General features: G+C 27.3%; 1 protein-coding gene across 1 annotated transcript in view; it reads left to right on the top strand.

Annotated features, from left to right (window-relative positions):
* The first annotated feature begins 1607 nt into the window (after positions 1-1607).
* LOC129966545 (protein shisa-9-like) overlaps positions 1608-20608 on the top strand; it is a 392084-nt gene continuing 373083 nt past the window's right edge. Inside the window, exon 1 of the mRNA XM_056080985.1 lies at positions 1608-1719. The gene's annotated coding sequence lies outside the window, so the exon portion shown is untranslated. The remainder of the gene's footprint in view (positions 1720-20608) is intronic.

Raw genomic sequence — 20608 nt, 5'->3', positions numbered from 1 at the left:
GTATTATTATTATAGGAAGTGCAAATATATACATGAAGAATTAAAGGGAAAGTATGACATTTTATTCAAGTCAAAGTGACCTTGTAGCACTTCAATAGCACCTTAATCTTGCGTTTTTCGAAGTTGCCAAATTTGTACTTCCTGTAACAATATTGGTATTATTATTACAGGAAGTACAGATATACACAGGACATATTAAAGGTTAAGTATTGCATTTTATTACAGTCAAAGTGAATCTGTAGCACCTCAATAACGCATCCATCTTAAGTCCCTTCGGAGTTGCTAGCCCAAAAATGTTTACTTCATATAAGGCTTTGTAAACTATTAAACAATAATAGCGTAGAAAAACAATTATACAAGATTTGAACTTGTAGTTTTAAACACTCCCATAGGGGGCAACTCGTATGAGCGTGAGAAACTTCCGACATGATGGTTGGCTCTCGCCACAGAAGTGGGTACAGAAGGGGCGGAGGTCGGCTACCTCTTTCCAATGACGGGACGTGCTCCCCAAAGAAAGGGTTGTATACTGGTTGATGATTATCCTTGACTCGACTTCAGTTTCCGCTAATGCTGTCGTTTCGGTCCGATCATTGAAATTCAATCAGAGTAGCTGGTTATGGTTATAGTTGAAAACATCGGGAATGAAAATTTTTAATCTGATGTTTAATATTATTATTAAAAACGTACCCCGAATTAAGGTAACTATAGCATACCGGAAAAATGCATTTAATATGGCCATAACGCGCGGTTGTATAAAAGTATTGCAATACAAATTTTTTTATCAAAACATAAAAATATTTAAAAAAATTTTTAAACTTAAGAAAAATTGTACTGCTATAAAATTTGCGTCATTGAAAAATTAATTGTTATTTTACCTTAAAGTGGTGTAAAAAGGTTTTTGGGCAATAATATTCCAGAAGTTATAAAAAAAATCACATTTAAATGAATTTTTAATCAAAAGATTTGTAGATAATTAAAAAATTTTAAAAATATTCCTTAGTATATCCTTTTATTTAAGCAATAACTTAGAGCCACATTTCATAACCTATGCTATGCATTCTGCACTGTAGAATGTTTTGATCGATTTTTCCATCATGCCTAACCTAACTATTCTGCCTATAAACACATTACATTGAAATTGATCCCCAAAAAATATCAATGATAGTAGTTTTCCAAAACTGTAGAAAAGAAATAAATTTAACAAGCAACCACACACACACGAGCATTATTCGATTCGAAGGGATCAATTTGCATCTCAACACCATCTTCGAGACAACCCTTTCTCTCAAAAATCCTTCTCACAATCCATAAATCCCAATCCGCCTTCGTTATCTATTCATTCCTGTGTCTAGTACGCGATTAAATTCCTTCCAAACCAATAACTCGCAAAACACAACACGGAGATGACATAGACCGCTATTGTTTCTACCCCGTTTCTGCACTCCCGGGCATCCCACTGTAGTAAATACGAGGTTGCCTTGACAACCGCGAGAGGAGGCGCGCCATTGGTGGCCTTCGCGTCACGTGCTTCCGCGGGAAAACGGCTCGGTCACCGGTTGCGGATTTTTCGCGCTCGCATCTCTCCGGTTCCATCCATCCTCTGAGAATCCTCATCTCATCCAGAGGAGCACCGAGAGCGGAGTGTGCCGGTCACGGTTACGGTCCGTGAAGTTCGTGCATCTTTTTCAGGAAACGGAGTCGGTTATTGAAGGTGGAGAGGTCAGTAGATTTTTAATTCATTTATCGCTAGCCATTGCATTAGAGACTAAAGGCGGATTTGATATAAACATGGTGCACTAAAAAAGAAATTCCGAATTTTTTTTCATTTATTATTAATAGAATTCAGTTCTGGTATATAAAATGCGGCCCCTTGGACACTGAAAAAAAGAATAGTTTCGATAATATATTAAAAATTATAAACAATTACATGAAAATAATGAAAAACATCTGTTCTTCAATGCGATACATGCAATATATTGTTTGAATCGAATGAGAGGGATTCTCATCATTGAAATAAAGTGAAGAAATTTTTAAATTCACGACTTTGTAAAATAATTAAATAATTTTTTAACAAAATTGAGGATACAAACAGGAATATCTAAATTTTTGGTAAGAAGTATTACCGAAGACAAAATATATACATCATTTTAACTGTATAATATTTAGTGAAGACGGAAGTGTGAAATTATAATAATTCTTTAATTATCTATATAGAAAAAGTTAAAATCATAATCATGAAACGCTTTAATTAGCTAAAAATATGCAGGGCGTACTAAAAATATAACAACGTATGAAATTATATGATTAATTAGAAAGTTCATACGAAACTGAATAACAATTTCCAAACAAATATGAATCATGATCTATTTTATATGAATCTATGAAAAGAATATTTTGTAACATTTTAAATATTAAAATACAAAATCAATTTCAAGGAATTTCGACATGAACACAAATGATAAGAATGGATAAAGAAAAAACACAACAAAGAGTAAACTCTACATTATTTATATTAAACTAGTTTTATATTGTTTTCTTTAAATTATAAAACAAAAATGAAATAAATTTTAATGCTTTAATTCATTAAAAATATACATGATTCCAAGTATAGTAGATGCAGAAATTAGATATCAGAATTGAATATTTATTAATAAAATAAATTGAAAACATTATGTATTTGAAGAAATCGCAAGATCATTATATTAACAATTCGAAAATATTTTAACAATTCGAAAACATATAAGCAAGAATAAATATAATAAGAATAAATAAACATCTAACACATATATAAGAACAAAATATAGAACTATAAATAAGAATAAGCATAATAATAAATAAACGTATAAAACATATATAAGAATAAAACATAGAATTAGAAATAAGAATAAATTCAAATAGATATATCGTAAATGATGTAAATATATTTAATTGAAGTTATTTATGAATATATTTGTGGCAATTGTGAGACGGTTTCATTTTAAAGCATTATAAAATAGGGAAGTAGCAAACACTGTAAGGTTCTTTTTGTTAATCAATAATTATTATATTGAAATGTTTAAATTATTAAAACATGAATTAAAATACATTTCGCAAAACTAAGTTGGAATTCAATTCGATAATATCAACAAAAATGATTGCATAATTTGAAGAATTAAAATTTGAGCTTTTTCTTATCTATTCAAAGAAAATTTCAAGTATATACATAGGTCAAGATATAATACTAATTTTGAAAGAATATCACTATTTCATTACTGCAATGTTCTTAAATTATGGAAATAAGTTACAGTTATGCTTCGAAATATTAGGAAATGTTTTTCAAAGCATAGAAAATTATCTATTTGAAAAATGGGCATAAGCGATATAAATACAAAGAGAAATAACAGTTAGTAAATTTTTAAAGAATTAAAAACAGATGTTTCAAAAGCTCTTATTTAAGAACGTTGTTTGAAATTATCTTTAGGCAGGAAAAAAAAAAGAACTGATAAGTTTCTTCTAAAAATTAATAAACATGAAAAATCTAATAATAATAATAATAATAATAATAATTTTAGACAACGATTAATGAAAATATATCGTTCAAAATTTATACTAACTACTATACGAAAATTTCATTAACAAAATTTCCCGAAGTATGCATTTTGAATGATTAGAAAAAAATGTCAAATTTAATTAATAATAATTTATTTTAAAATTTGTAATACTCGGTCTTGCAAAATTTTAAATCAAAAATTTGACTTTGCTTTTTCTAAATGTTTCAAAACTGATTTAATAAGTGGATTAATATTTCGCATTTAAATTTTATAATTTGAGATAATTTAATTAATTCTCCAAGAAATTTTTCAATTTTTTTCAAGAATTCAATTTTTATAAAAAAGACAATGTAGCTTTGGAAAATACTCTCCGAAAAGGTACTAGTTATTCATTCCATACATTTATAAATAAACATATTTATTCTATCTCCAATAAATTTTTAAATAGTTACTATAGAATTATTTCAATTTACAAACATTCGAAAAAGTTACTTGATTTACAGTATAATGATGTAAAGAATAGCTAAGTTGAAAATGTAGAACATTTTTTCATGCAGTCTACATAAGGTCAGTTTTATATCAGTTTTAAATAATTCTAAATTAACTGTTTGGCGTTAATAATCTTTTGACATCGCCACAAAATTTTAAATGTTTCGATAATATTTTTAATATATCATCAAAAATAGCTGAAAATAAAATCTCAAAAAAAGAAACTAAAAACTCTTATAAACCTAAATGAAAGGCCGAGACTTCGAACTTTATCATATTTAGGTAACAAAAGCTTATATATTGTGAATAATATTAAAGAATCTTGGAATAAAGCTGAAAGTATAAATTCCCGATTTTCTAAATGGAAAAATAAGAATTTTTATGAAATCCTTTGAAAAAATAACATAACAGTAACTACTATGATGTAATTCAGTTCTTTGATATAATTTCTTCTAAAATGATAATGCTATTGAAATTCATAAATTAATTTAGCCTTTATTTTCAAATTTTCGGCAGATTTTTAAGCCGTTAATATATATTATATAGTTTCTTACGATTTCGTTTACAGATTATGAGAAGTAATATCTGTATTATTATTATTATTTACATAAATTGTTATCAGTATACTATGCTAAGACCTAATCATTTTATATCGTCCATCATTATGCTGTTTTTAGATAATATTTTATTTATTCTTATTTGTATTATTTAGTCCTGTAAGATTCATTTGGAAGGTTTCTAGCTATCAAACGTTTATCATTTAATGGCGAGGAAATGCGCTTTATTGTTAAATGTTTAATATTAAGTGAAACACATATTAAGACAAGATCTTTTATCTTAATAGTACAGATTCTTTAGTACAGATTACCTTTAATAGTACAGATTCTTTCCAATCTAGACACCTAGAAAAGCATCCTACTAGTAGAACTTCCATACCAGCCTGTACGCAGAACAAAAAATTGCATTAGTATAATATATATTGTAAAAATATTCTTGAACGCTGAGTTAGCACTTCTAATATTGCATCAACTTTCAAAATCTGCTAACAAACACATGTGAAAAATTCGATTTTACTTTTGCTATAAAAATGTCGAAGGGGGTTAAGTTTGAAGTTTCTCTAGTAGAAGGCTGAAAATTTTTTCCAATTTTTAAATTCCCAATAACTTGCGAATATGAATTGATATTTGACGATTTAATAAATTTTCTTGAAACTGATCGATATCAAACTGATAAATGATATTTTAAACTTGTCATCTGATCATCTGAAGAGACATTAAATAGTTAAATTTAAAATAGTGTATTAATATCCCAATGTTCATAGGATGGATAGTAAGGGAAATAGTTGTATCTTAGATCAAATTTCAATATTATGTTTTTACTTTATTTCGTATGTAAGTTCACAATTCTGTGGCAAATGCTGATCTTAACATCTTAACTCTGCTTAGTTTTGCGTTTATTATATATTTTAAAATTTTCAATTTTAACATTTTAATTAGAATCTGTACTGTATTTTAAATTTTTTATGTCATAGTATTCACACATATACGTACATATACATATATATATACAGAGAGAGAGAGAGAGTAATAGTAATAAATAGAAAGAGTAATTTATTATTGATGAGAATGAACTTTTATTATTCCCATCGATTTCAAACCTAAGTCGTCCAAGCTGCAAGATTTCCCTCTCTTTATTTGTAATTAATATCAATGATGTAATAGTGAAAACTATCCAAATCTCTATTGCTTTGTCAGAAATGTTATTACTTTCATCTTTTTTTTTCTTTTTTTAACCAACATTTTTATATCTTTTAGAACTCACGAATAACTTTTTAATTAAAGCATTGTCTAGTTTCTGAAATACATAACGGCTGTCTACTCAACTTTCATTTTCATTTCAATTTCTGGAAAAGTCAAAATGGAACTTTTATGTGGAGTTATTCTGTATCATTATTTAGTTGTACAATCAGTGACATTAGTTTAAGCAGAAATACGAGGCATTTTAAAGAATTAAAGGTACAATGCAACATACTCACTCGGAAAATATTTTAATTGATTAAATATACAGTACACTCCCGATTATCCGCGGAATTGGTTGGCGCGGCCTCCGCGGATAACAAAAATCGCGGATAATCCGAAAAAAGCTAAAATCGGGTATAGCAAAAGAGAAAACAGTCATTCCAACTTTGAAAAATCGTTTTATGTACAATGAAACGTAAAATAAACAGCAGTAAATGTTTAACTAACGCTTAATATTTTAGTATATCACTCAAAACTAACCTAAAATGCATTTTGTTTATGAAAACAGAAAAGTGCTTTCTACTTACGAGAGGCGTCAAGGTTGCAAAGAAAAATTAATACATATGTACTGTTTTAATATTGTAATGTATTATTTAATTACAAAAGCTAACTTTAAAACTGCACCCTTTTGAAGAAATCAGTCAAAAAAAAAAAAAAAAAAAAAAAAAAAATTTTTAGACATAGTTGCCGCCCTTATCATAGCATTTGTTATGTCTGAGTATAAGTTTTTGTATTTAACAGTCATAGAACTGTGCTGCTTGTTGTCCGAACCACATTTCAACTTCAATTTTGATCCATCATTGTCTTGAAAATTTGGATGTGCAAAATGTTTTTTTCAGATAAAGGAACAAATGGATGTTGCTTTGAAATGTTAAACTTTAGATTCATTCTGAACTTTCACTTAAATCTTTTGTATAAAATTCGAAACATCAAAGATGATGTAATGCAGCATAGGTAGTACATGTACAATAATTTGAGAATCATTGTTCAAGCAATTTCAATCACTGTTCAAGAACCAGTAATCAGCAAAGGAAATGAGACAATAATACCACATTTAAAGAAAAGTTAATTCAAGATTCTTAATTAATACTGAAAATATGAATTCTGATTCTAAATAGATAATTTCAAATTGTTTTAACTCGTAACTGGAGACAGGAATTTCCTCACGCTGCCAGAGACATGGAGACAAAATGACTCGTATGTTATTTTTTTCTTTTTTGTCATTTGTAAACAGCGTTGGAATTTATTTTGAAAACACAATACATTCTGGAAATCATGCAGTTAGAAAAAATATTAATATTAAAAATGCTAAATATTGGAAAAATGTTATCAGAAAAACCTAAATAATCTTTTAATGAGTATTTACTTCGTTTAGATATTACGAAATGACTGTAATGTTGATAACTGTTATGATTTAACAAAAAAATAAATAAAAAATACGATATTTTAAAATGTTATTTTGAGAATATTTCTTTATTTTTTTTACATTATTCAAATTAAAAGCAGTTTCAAAGACGTGGAGTCAAGGACTCCATACACAACCATAAAATGTTTGAAAGAAAATTACTCGGTTATACGCACGTGTTCATACTCATACTTTTCCCAATATACTTCTGAAAGAACAACTTGAAAGCACTGAGGAGATGATTGTATTCAAGGACTAAATACCACGTGATAATCAGAGCTAATGAACAACGTGGAGTCATTTTGAATCCTGTTTTCAGTTACGGGTTAAAAAATATTTTCATATGTATATCGCTTCTACCGCAACATAGTAATTCTGTAATTTCATAGTTTTCTAATTTTGTACAAGCACTGCGTACAGTGCTTCTACAAAATTAGTCTTTTCAGTACACACAAAAGTTTCACTGACATTCAAAAGCAAGAAAAAAATGCTTTATTTCTTTAACTTATTATTTTTAAATTCTTCACTCCTACAGTGCATCGTATAGCCATTGGGCAACACATTTTTATTACCATTTATTAGCTTTGCATGATCAAAGTGACACAATAAGACTTTGGAAATCCTTTTTTAAATGCTTTTTAATAAACGTTGAAAAGACCGATATATGGCAATAATGGTACTGGGATTAAATTTAAATTGAAACTTGGAAAAATACCAAGATGGTTGTTGTATGAATAATTCTACCATTAAAAATATTATTAAAATATTTTTTCTTGCATTGTAAAAAATATGTTGGTAAAAATTGACTTTTATTTTTATTGCAGAATTTTTATAATGTGATTTGTATCACTGGGGCATTATTTAATTCATAATGCGGCTATTTCGCACAGTTTAATTTATTTTTAATTTCACGAAAAAATAATTAATTTTTTAAAAATAATTTACTTAAATTATATGCAGCTCTTTAAAATATATATATTTCCTTTATAAAAAAATTTAAAAAGTCATACTTTGTAACATTAAAGAAAGCGTAAGTCGTTGAACAATGCCATTATCGACATGAAGATAAAGAATTTACTTTAGTAAAGTTAATAAATAATAATAACTTTTAAATTATTATTATTTATTAACTTTCTATAAAGGTAGTGTTAAAAATTCCAATAGAAGCGGGGGCACACAAAGGAAAGAGTTCCTTTTTCACGGTAATCGCCAGATAAACCTGCAATAAGTTTCGATAAACTGTAAGTTTATATATTCTAACCTTTATCATTAGTAGCAAATTTAGTTTAACTCATGAGATGCTACTACAAATCAGGAAAATAAAACTGTAGATTGATTAAATAAAAGACTGATTAGTCTTAGACATTGAACGAGTGAAATTTTAAAAATGAAGAAGATTTGTATCTATATGATCGTATACTGCGAATCATTTCTTCATTTATAGCATCTGTACTGGACCATATAAAGAGGAATAGTTTCTTTTATTAGAGCTTCTATATTAGACCGTATAAAAAAGAGAATATTCTATTAAAAAAGTAGTTGTAAACTAGAAGATGTGGTCTCTCCGAAACTTTCGCACAACTTCTTTCTCAAATTAATATATGTATAATTATGTATTATTAACCGCATATCACTGACAAACAATGGTTACCAAACAGCCTAGTAAAAGTCAATTTTTGGCGGTTAATACATAACAACCCGAAAACTGCATTTATATTTTAGACACCATTTTTTTCCCGACTGATTGAAATCGAAATGTGTCATAGAACTACAATTGTAGTCACGGGATCACATATAAAATCTCATATATTTCATTCATTGCTGATTTTAACTATGCCTTTGCATGATTGTAAATGTATAGGCCAAAAGGTAGTCAACTCTATGAAGAACTGAGTTCCAAATTTTATGCATATTTACTTTAGATGATAAATCTAAATAGATTTATCATCTAAAGTAAATATGCATTTAATAGAAATAATCAAATTTGGTGCATAAATTCTTCTAGCTCAAAGCGGATTTGAGCTTTCGATTTCACTTACAGAACTGACTCCAAAAAAGGGTTTTTGGACTCGGAGAAATCTGAAACGTGGAGATTCTTTGAAAACTCAAGTTCGAATTGTTGATGATAACAATACTTTCTATTTGTACACTTCGTATAAAAGAAAGTAAAAGCGATATACAGAGGAGTCATTCCATCTGTAACAATATCTGTACGAAAAACTATGAACAATATGCAGATAAATTATTTTTGCTGGAAAAGCATTTGTAAAACACCGTATGTATGGAGATATTTTTTCATTTAAAACATATTTACCAGACAACATGTCGATGAATAATTTATTTTGTTATAGTTTCTAAAGCAGGATGTGTACATAGGATGATTAACATCTACTGGTAAAACATTTAAAAGACCGTATGCAGAAAAATATTTTCTTCTGTAACAATGACTATAAGACCATATGTTTATTTTAATTGAATTACAGCCAATAACTCTGTCACTATAGAACTAAGCCGTGCCAAATCGTATGTAGAGAGACAATTTTTGTAGGTAAAACATCTTCGCTAGATTACATGGGGATCTTTTCTTCTGTTGCATTTCATATGCCGCATATGAAGAGTTTATTTCTTCTGGTAAAGCATCTGTGCCAGAATTTGAAGGGATATTATTTCTTGTAAAATATCTGTATCGGATTATCGAGGGATAGTTTCTTCTTTTACAACTTCTACATGAAACCGACTGTAGTTAATAGTTTTTCCTGTTAAAGCATCTGTAACAGATCATAGAGAAATAATATGTTATGTTTTATCATCTGCACCAGATATATCAGAGGGAAAATAATTTTTTCTCCGGCAACTTCTGTACGAGACCGCTTGTAGAGAAATAATTTTTTCTGGTAAAGCAGTATCTGCAACACATCATAGAGAAATAATTTCTTCTGTTGTAATTTATATACCAGACTGTATGTAAAGGGAATAATTTTTCCTGGTAAAGCATTTGTACCAGGCCATGGGGAGAGATAATTTTTCCTGGTAAAGCATCTGTACCAGGCCATGGGAAGAGATAACTTTTCTTGTAAAGCATCTGTACCAGGAAAAGGGATGAGATAACTTTTCTTGCAAAGCATCTGTACCAGGAAAAGGGAAGACATAACTTTTCTTGTAAAGCATCTGTACCAGGCCATGGGGAGAGATAGCTTTTCTTGTAAAGCATCTGTACCAGGCCATGGGAAGAGATGACTTCTTGTAAAGCATCTGTACCAGGCCATGGGGAGTGATAACTTTTCTTGTAAAGCATTTGTACCAGGTCATGGGGAGAGATAACTTTTTTTGTAAAGCATCTGTACCAGGTCATGGGGAGAGATAACTTTTCTTGTAAAGCATCTGTACCAGGTCATGGGGAGAGATAACTTTTCTTGTAAAGCATCTGTACCAGGCCATGGGGAGAGATAACTTTTCTTGTAAAGCATCTGTACCAGGCCATGGGGAGAGATAACTTTTCTTGTAAAGCATCTGTACCAGGCCATGGGGAGAGATAACTTTTCTTATAAAGTATCTGTATCAGATTATCGAGGGATAAATTTTTCTTTTACAACTTCTGTACCAAACCCAATGTAGTGGAATAATTTTTCCTTGTAAAGCATCTGTAACAAATCATAGAGAGATAATCTCTTCTGTTTTATCATCGATACCAGACCATATCAGGAAGACAATATTTACTGTTAAAGCATCTACAAAAAATCATAGGTAAAAGAATAATTTCCGCTTCAGCATGTGTACCAGATCATAACAAAAAGACAATTACAATTTTCCAGTATTTCTGCCAAATATTATAGAGAGAGATAATTTCTGATGCACTAAATTTATATCTTCTTCAATTGAAATGTAAAATTTGAGCAGTATTATAAGTAGAAATTTAAATGCATATCTTCGAATATTTGTAAATGCAACGTTGGATATAAATTTTCACAGAAAAGTAAACCTTGAAAACAGTTGTTTATCCAATCCATTTATTTGTTGTAAAATAAGTTATCTTCTTCAAATAACGCTTCGTATAAAATTTCTTGAAATCCAGTAAAATATACCTTAGATAGTAAGCTACTCATAGATATTTGTCTTTCGCTGGACGATATAAATTGTTAAATCAAGTTATAAAATCTTAGAATCAGAAGTTAAATAAAACTAAATATACAGTCTGTGAAGAAAACCATTACCTTAAGCATACATTTAAAATTTCAGACAAAATCAATGTTTGTAAAATCGAATTTTATCAATTAATCTTCGTTGCTTGACCTGAATTTCTAATATTTTATTCTAATATTAATAAAGAAAGTGAATAATGGATGAGACGTAATGGAAAATTTTAAATCAAAGTTTTATATGGCTGAAAATTTTACATCCATAAATCATTGGTTAATTTAATGGACATAAATATTATAAATATGGGATATGGCTTCTACTGGTGATGGAAAATTGGAACATAATGGATAGAGTTATAAGGTAATATGTCTAGAACATTTTCTTGGGAATATTATTTGAATTTATGAGTTCTTCATAAATAATCTTGTACTTGAAGACGATAAAATCTATCTTAATTGCTAAAATCGAATACTTTATTTTTGATAACGCCGATTAAGTATTTATTTTGGGAATTTTGTTGTACCTGTTTAGAAAAAATGTATTCCTGACATTTGTTAAAAACGCATTTTGTAAAATCATTATTTCGTTAGTCATTATAAAATGAATAAATATCTTAGTTTTTCGCCTATTGAAAGGCTATTCTAATCATAAAAATCAGTCACTGATTGTGATAATTCAAAATGAAGTCATTTTTTTATAATCAAGCAATATTCTGTGTGTTTAAAATAAAAGTAATTATGAAAATTTGTTTTCTGGTAAGCTTTTTCTTCTAATAACAATCTATATATATATATATATATATATATATATATATATATATATATATTAACGTACGTGGCACAGAAATCAATCTTATTACTTTTTGATGAATGGCAGCAGTTAATTGTAAACAAACCATTGTACGAATGTTTCAGACCACTTCATTGGAAGCTGTTACGAATGCACTTAGTTCAAGATTCGCTTATCTAATTATTAGATTGCAAATATTATCAGGAATTCTCGGAAAATGGTTCGTCGTATCATTACAATCTTCATACTATCAAAAGAAATAAATGTAAACGAAATCAAGATTCTGACTTGAAATAAATTTTAATCCAGCGCTATACTAGGCTTAACCGTCGTTAGGTAAGTAATTACTATGATTCACAACTTTAAAAGATAAAATCTATTATTTCAAACAATAGGATGTTATTTCTTAAAATAATTATGAACTGAATTATTTTAAATGTAATTTGTGCCTATTTTAATTTGCCAGAACAAAGCTTATATAGACTGATTCTATTTAATACAAATGCTTGTCTTATTGAATAACAATTTGAAATTTTAAATAAAAGCATATTGTATAAATAGTTTACCAACCAGCTAATTGGTACTTTGAGTGAATAAATTGGGTGTCAAATTCGGCTAGTACAAAGAAATATGTGTTTTAGCACTCTACAAATCTTAGAATAATAGATTTGGTACAGAAATATTTTCGATGATAAGTATATGCATTTTGAAAAGATTGATTTGAATTTTTAAGTGGAATTTTAATTAATTAAAAAATAATCGAGATTTGAATGATTTTTCTCTATAATTCTAAAAAAAATATTACTGCTCCAAATTAATTTCAACATTATTTTAGAATATAAAAAATTGTCATTTTAATTATGCCAATTTAATTGATGTGCTTTTTGTGCTGAATATTGACCAGTTTTTAAATATAATTCTTCTGCATAATTTTTATGAATAGATTAGATTATTGCAATTAAATTCAAACCATTTTCAATATTTTTTCAAACATCTAATCGTGTGATTTTATTCCATAGTTGAATACTTTTCTACGTAGTTTTCACGAGGAATCGGAAAGTGAAATTACATTGATGCATAAGTGCAATTTAAAGCAAATTATTTAGACACTAAGTATTTAATGGCCTTATGATATCTTGGGCCTCGCCTCTATTGAGAAGGTTCATGTGCATTATAAACCCAATATAAATATATATATTATACACCCAATATTAAAATAACAAAGATTTAATGTCTGACAATATTTGTTGCTTAAAATTACTATACTGAGCAAACCACGAGCCACAAGTTATGCCAGGGGCTTACTTATTACTTAAATGGAAATTAAACGCAGCCAATATTGCCGATGAGTTAGCCATTAAATGCAACTAGTAAATGAAAGAAATATCATTGTTTTTCTCAGGATGAAATATTAAGATGACTGTAAAAACAATCAATCGTTAATCTTATAAATGAAGTAAGTAATATCCGTAAATTCTATATCTACAAATAAAAAAATAATTATGCATTACGTTAAATCTCTTTTTCATATTCTTTTCTATTAAAAACTTTGTAATATTATCTGCATTAACTCATGCTCAAGTTATAGGATTTATGAAGTAAAGAAATGTCGATCGGGCTGCCGTTTAAAGTTTTGTTCAAGTCTCAAAATCATTTTATACTATAAATAAATAAATAAAATACAATAAATGAAAGAATATTCAAGGATCCATTTTGTGTGTTTAAACAGGAAAATAACCAATTTTATAACCAAAATATTTGTATAAAAGCGAAGTTTCATTTATATACGAAAATATAGAAATCTGTAACTTATTTTCTTCTTTAATTTAATAAATAAACAATTATTATAAAAATTATAAAATTGTGAAATCATTATTCCGCTTTAATTCCATGCAAATTCGATATCAGGTAGCATTATTTTTATAGAATTAAAATGTATTAGATTACTTTATTAATTAACATTTTGAAAATATTAAAATGGTTCTTATTTTGATCTAAGAAACAAAAGTTCACAACCATATTACTTCAGGAGAGGACTGAAAATTCTAGTCCAAAGCTTCAGCTTTACATGAAACCTTATATAACCTTTCACATTTATACAGATGTAAACAGCAAGGATAAATTCAAGAACATAAAAATGAAAATAGCCTTGTTCCTTTCCACTTTTTATGAGTTTTTGAAAACTGGCTTTTTATTTTACAAATATATACTGGATATTTATTTTACAAATAAAGTTAAGAATGATATACAAATAAAAGAATCAATTTTGAAATAAATATTTAAACTGTAAGTCACAAACGATTTTTTATTCGTTAAAAATGTCAAAAGATCGAGTAAAATATATTTTGAAATTTCTGAATCAATTTTATTAAAATTATTTACATAGGCAAAAAAAGTGTTTTTTATTACAACTATTTTTTAAAAAACGAGCTCTTAAAATGAATTTTAATATTTATCAAACTTATTCCTCGCTATATAAGTTTAACAAAAACTTGAATATTTTGTGAGAATTTCCATATTACATATTAAAATTTTTTCCTTTTTTTTATTTTATATCAAGCTTTCAAGCAAAATGTGTTCGACTACATTTTTCAAAAATTTATTTTTAAAATTATTTCGTCTTTATTTTTATTTCAGCAAGAAACATTTATATACATTAGAATCACAAAATGCCGTAACTTGTATTTACTTTTTTGCTAAGAATATGCTTTTATCTAGCTAAATTCATTCCAACTTAGTTCATGCTTTTAGCTTTTAAGAGCTATAAAGTGAAAATACAGAAACTTTGAAAGTCATGTTTTGATCTTTCATCCATTTTCATTTGCTAAATCATTAAACCGGAATAGATATTTAAATTCTTTGAAGTTAACATTTTGCTTCGAGTTTCATTAGCATATTCTATATTTAGTTAAAGTCATAGTAACAGCAGGTTTCGAACGAAATCGTAAATTTTGGATGAAAAAAGGTTTTTTTAAAGCTTACATTTAAAATCGTTTTTCAACTAAAAGCTTCGAAAACTGGAAATTAAAAGGTTTTCATTAAAGAGCATAACAAAAAAAGTTTGATTCTAAAAATGTATTTATTTATTATGATTTTAACGAAATGTGAGATTTTTTTGGGTGAAATTATTCATAAACTTTGTTTTAGTAGGTTTATTTAATATTCTGATATTTATAGGTTGGTATAATATCTATAAATTCGACATGCTTACTGAAAAAATAATTCAAAAGTCTGTGGAAGTATCACTAAGCCTTAACTATCACCTAAAACACTTCTTGAGCTGTAGAAGTTTACTAAGAAAGGGTTTTCAAAATTTTAAATATAAATTAATTCTGATTATTTTTATCAATGTCTTGAATATTGCACAAAAACCATTTTCCATTACTTTAAAATTCAAAACATAAGCTTTTTAATGATATTAACTATATTTCACAATAATTTTAGTTCTAATTTTAGTAAATTTTTAAAGATATGATCACGATTAGAAATATGATTTCGATAACTATACTTTTCATTGTTTTAGGTATTGGTTGTGGGTTCAAACGCCACATCCAATACCTAAACCTACCATTATACCTGTACCTACCGACCATTATAACTATATTACAAATGTGTTTTTACATGTGCGTTATTGTTGCTGCATAACAAAGAATAAATTTTAAAAATAAAATGAAGAAATATGGATCAGGTCTAAAACAAATTCTTGCTACAATGTTTCGGAAAAAAGGATTAGAATCTATTTAATCCTTTATTTATTTTACATGTTTATTTATTTTTAAAAATACAAAAATTAGGGTGTTTAGTGAAATATTACAGAATCGATATTTATCTTCAAGTTGAAATATAGTTTCATTAGAATATGATTAATCTTACAATATGATTATAATATGATTAATTATCATTATATAATATGATTAACTTCCATTACAATATCATTAATTTTTTTTTTACTCTAACTCATTAATATCCCAAACTGTTAAATTACATTACATTATGAAGTGAAGAAACTGCAAAGCTATATATTTTATTTAACACTTTATTATATGTTTATGAAATTATAGTTGTTCCTTTTGAGGCAATTTATTTTATATAAAAACTATAGCGAAAAAGCTGCATTTTTATTTTTATGATTTTAATAAAACTTAAAAGGAATGATTAGGAGCATATACTATGTTGTTAAATCTTTCACTCCTGAACTAAACAGAAAGGAAAAAAAACATCAGTTATTTCGTGATAAAATAGAATATTGTAATAATATTGTTGCTATACAGTTGCATACGGAAAGATGGAATTAAAATTTGTGTGTCTAGACACACTTTCTTCTTTTCGTATTTTTATTTCAATTTTCCTTCCGATAAATGAGATTTTTTAAGAAATACAATGGACAAAAGAAAACATGGAGTATCATCCTTTAAAATATTCTTATAAAACGTAAAATTGGATTTAAGTTTGAAAAATAAAATTCATAATAATTCTTAAATAAAGAATCTAGCATAAAATAACAGAAGTTCTAGAACCGTTCTCCATTCCCCTTCTTAAAAATGGAGTCCAAAAAAGAAAAGTTCTACTATTCTTGAATTCTAAAGAGCACAATTATTTTTTTTTTAACTTGAAAATGGATTTAACTGACGCGAAATTTTTTTCTTTCACCAGCTTTATTATTTTGACAAATTTAATTTTTAAAGGTCCAGAAGAAGTAAAATTTGTAATTGCCAAAAACGAACTTGTTTGGAAATCTCGGATAATTGTAAACACGTTCTTCTAGAATACATTATATATGCTCCATTATAAATATGAAAGGAGAAAAAAACTTGCAATTCTTCAATTCTAAAAATATAAATAAACGAGCCGCCTTTGGCGACCAGCCGGTTCGCCAATCTTAATGTCCATTTAAATTTTAATAATTAAATAGGTTGAACCGGAGTTTAACCCCCTTCTTCGCCCAGTTGCGATAACGCGCCAAAGCTGACAATCTTTATTATGCACTATAATTGAATATCTGCTCCTTTGCTTTTGAACATTTCGCAAGACCGTTGTTGGCGATTTTTAAAAATTGTGCCACGCAGGGGTTAAACTCCGGTTGTACCATTAAATATTTTACGCAATTCCAACTTTAATAGATTCTTCATCAAAATATTTTAAAACTTCAAATTTTGATAGTCATATAATTCACTCATAATATTATAAAGGCCTTCAGTCATAACGTAATATGTATCTCTCTCATTTTCTGTTACCTCTCGTAGAATTTATGTTTTAAATTAAAGTGTAAATGATTAATCTGCAATTAATATAATAATATTTTTTACTGAAACAAAGCATTTTTTTTAATAATATGATTACTGATAACAGAATCACTGAGCGTTTAAACTTTATGGCCACTAAAGAATATCTTTCTTAATTTATGTAATATCTCAAGAATTTGTCAACAAAATTTTCTCAGATTCATTCATGAACACATCGATTAATTAATAATGTTTAATTTTAAATGCATCAAACACTAAGAAAATAAAATGAATCGTTTAAAATAATCGGTCGAAAACAGGTTTAAAAAAACTTCATAAAAAACGATGTAGTTAAAACTATAAGCATATACAAAAAGATATATAACTAACATAAATACAATTTAATTACAAAAGCATGCAAATAACCTAAAAATAATTTAAATCACTGAAAACAGGTTAAAAAAAACTACTTAAAAAACGATGTACTTAAAACTATAAGCATATACAAAAAATATATAACTAACATAAATACGATTTACTTGCAAAAGCATGCAAATAACCTAAAAATAATTTAAATCATCCGTTGATATGGTTGTCATGACAACAATTAGAACAATGCGCATGCGTGAATTTTTTTCGCCAGTTGGGTAACGCAAATGCGTGAATTTTTCTACGCCAGTTGGGGTAACGCTATGCAGATTATACATTTTTAATTTCCTTTATTCTGTGTTATTTTAATTCAAAAGTACTTCAGAATGAATCTGAAACATGGATTAATCAACAATGTTTCATTTTAAATGCATAAAACATTAAGAAAATAAACAGAATCGTTTGAAATAATCCGCCGAAAAATATTAACCCTAGCCTCATTACTGTTGGGAGAAAAAAAAACTGAAGCCTTACTCCTTTGGCGGTGGGGAAAATGGAAGATTTTTTTTGGCGGAAAAGTTGGCGGTGGGGAAAATGGAATATTTTTTGGAGGGAAAATTAGTTTTTAATTAATAATTAAAATTCTAATTAAAATTTCAAAAAAAGGGACCCCAGGAGCACATTCCCGACCTCTAAGGTATACATGTACCAAATTTGATAGCTGTATGTCAAATGACCTGGCTTGTAGAGCGCCAACACGCACACACACACACACATTGAGCTTTATTATAAGTATAGATAAAAAATGGAGCTGTCATGATTCTTCTTCTTCCTTAACTTGTGAAATATAGAAATTGAGAACAACAACAACAAAAAAAAAGCTTTAAATGAATCATTAGGAAATCACCAAACGATTCACACATGTACGATAAAGAATGTTTATAAATATAGAGTAAAATAATCACTCAATTACTTAATTCTAAAATTTTGAGCTTCTTTTATTTAATTTGTAAAACTGACGATCAAAAATCGTAAATTCTTATGTTCCAAGATTATATTGAAAGATATTATTGAAAAATCGCAAAAAATGTTAACATTAGCTATTGGACTCGCTCTCTACGTTTCTTCGTAAACACGAAGGAAAAAAGAGAGCCATGAAATTCTTTAATTCTAAATTTTGAAGCTTTCATTGGTATTGTTCTTGTAAAATGTAGTCAGTTAAGGATTAAAAAGGGCAAACGCTGTAAGTGCAAAAAAAAAAAAAAAAACTGTTGGAATAAAATCGCAAAAAAAAAAGTTCATATTATTCATTAGAAATTTTACTCTAGCTCTTCAGGTGAATTTTTTTAACTATTTGGAAGCAATTTTCATGTTTAATACATTATGATCATTTGTTACTTTAATGTAAAGAAAGAAAATTTACATTATTTATTTCATTCATTTTCATTCACGTTGCAAAGGCATTTGAGCACGTCATCGTATATAATTCTACTTCATGAATATAAGAATATATCTTCAAAGATTCTTTCCTTAAAACCACCTTATTTTTTATAAAATAAATCATCTGATAAAGTACAAAATCGAAACTATTCTCATCCAATAAAAAAATCATTCGAAAGTCTCACATAATTATATTAATCAAAATGTTACCTGTGTGCAATCGATAGTGGAAAAGAAATCGCACTGAATTCAGAAATTGATTGAAACAACTTTGGGACACTTAAAGTAATTACTTAAATTACCAAAGAGTAATGAAATGGAAGAAAGGAAATAGATCCAATTCATTTCTTTGAAATATTTCGAAATACCACCTATCACTTAACTTTTACTTAATAACATTTCGATAGAAGTTTTCAACATTTGATTAAATAAAAAGAATCAAAAAAGACGAATTGCAGTCGAGAGATGTTATTTTTATAATGAAGTATTTTCTTTTCAGAAAATTAAATTGAGCTTGCTTGAAAAAAAAACAATAAAATACTGAAAACGACTTATTTTTTGATAAAGAGGCGGGGTTTTTTTATGAAAAAGGAAACCATTTAACAATTTGGTATGTTTTCTTTTATAATATTTATTAAAATGAAAGAAAACAGCGAATTCTAATACTTGAATAATTGCTAATTTGATTTTTTTTATAAAAATTACGAAATATTACTTTATTTGAAATCATTTAAACATAAATTTTTCTCGTTAAAATTTAAATAATACTTCCTCTGTTTTTGTGCTTCTCTTGTAATAATTTATTTAAATCTTAATTAATGTAACTATTTGTTCAGTGCCTTTTTTGAGGCTTTTATTCTATTGATACTTTTTTTACAGTCATTTTTGATTTTTGTAACTTCATTGAGCTTCAAATAGTTAAATAAATTTATATTAATTTTATATTGCAAGCTCGATAAAAAATTTATAAATAATCAGACTTTTAAGAACAAATTCTAATTGCAGGATTATAAAAATAAGAGATCTAAGACATTTTGAAATGTTATGAAACTCGTATTAATTTTATGTTAGAGAAGATTTAATAGAAGTGAATCTGTTTATTCATATTTCAAGGATTATAATAATTCAGCAGTAGCAAATTTCAAAGGTAAAGAAATATATAAAGTAGTTAATATTTTTATCTCTCTTATTAGTGATGAAAAAAGAATATACTTAGTTCCTAAATAAAAAAAAATAAAGTAATAAAATATTTAAGCTGCTTTTTTTTTTGTAAAACAGACCTCTACAAATAATTTTAAAATAACCTCTTATTGAAAAAGTATTTTTGGAGAATGTATACTCGTCTGCATGTATGTGAACACATAAGAGACAAAAAAAAATGGGTAAATGAAATTGTATTTATTACATTTAAATCGAAGTTGTAGATAT

The sequence above is a fragment of the Argiope bruennichi genome, chromosome 4 (genome assembly GCF_947563725.1).
Source record: "Argiope bruennichi chromosome 4, qqArgBrue1.1, whole genome shotgun sequence".
In the NCBI taxonomy this organism is placed as follows: domain Eukaryota; kingdom Metazoa; phylum Arthropoda; class Arachnida; order Araneae; family Araneidae; genus Argiope; species Argiope bruennichi.
Note: the sequence above shows the minus strand (reverse complement) of the source record. Positions and strands in the feature narration are given on the sequence as shown.